The sequence below is a fragment of the Ciona intestinalis genome, unplaced genomic scaffold (assembly GCF_000224145.3).
Source record: "Ciona intestinalis unplaced genomic scaffold, KH HT000068.2, whole genome shotgun sequence".
Classification (NCBI taxonomy): domain Eukaryota; kingdom Metazoa; phylum Chordata; class Ascidiacea; order Phlebobranchia; family Cionidae; genus Ciona; species Ciona intestinalis.
Genome location: NW_004190390.2, coordinates 36844 through 37819, shown reverse-complemented (window position 1 = coordinate 37819; position 976 = coordinate 36844).

Below are 976 nucleotides of genomic sequence, written 5' to 3'. Positions count from 1 at the left end.
GTGTCGAAAATTAACTTTGAAAATGCGCGTAGACATGCTTCGTCACCGTAATTCGTCTGATTTGCGTAAGGTTAACAATTTATTACGTCACAATCGCGGTCTGTTACGTCACAATAGTGGTATATTACATACGTTACAGCCTTGTTTTTTCCCACTGTTTTAACGTAGGAATCAAACGTAACAATACGCATTCTATGACGTAATAATCTAACTCTGGTTTAATTCATAACGGCTGGTGTGGAAAATACGGTGACGCAGCACGATTTCGTGCACTTTCAAAGTTAATTTTCGACACGAACGCCCGAGTTTTTTCAAAACAAAATTATACAGTGGGTATCAGGGAGACCTAAGGAACATTTTGAAACAAAAATTTCAGGTGGCCACCAGCTAAAGGATTACCATATCGCCTTCGTTATACATTCAGATATACAATCAGATTATTCTTTAAAAATGGAAACCAACATTTTGTTTTACTTCTTACCTCACTTTTCCTTGTCCCCACACGAAGTATGTTGTTGTCTCCCATTTTCACACGAATGATATCCAATCTAACCAAATTCCAGTGTTATAAATAGGACGAAAGATCGATGAAACCCGTGTGTTTAAAATCTTCTTGCGTGTGGTCTTCAAAATATGTCACGCTGATGTTTACTCAAGCATTAAAATTTGCCTTTTTCTCTTACTAATTTTATGCGGAGTCATTATAGTTCTGCGGAATTGAGAGTTAATATGGCATGACGATTCAAAAACGTATTTGATATTATGCGAGCATTGCTTGGTATACAGTTAAGAGTATTGCTTTCTATACTCATATAACGCAGCCTCTCACATTTCCTAGTTTAACATAAACTTAAAACGTCTTCACCAAAATACTACATGTATAAATCCTATACAGCTGGTAATTTGTACAGCACAGCGTGATATACGGATCTGCGTGCGTTTTATCCTGGATAAATTTGGTATAAGTAAAACCCTG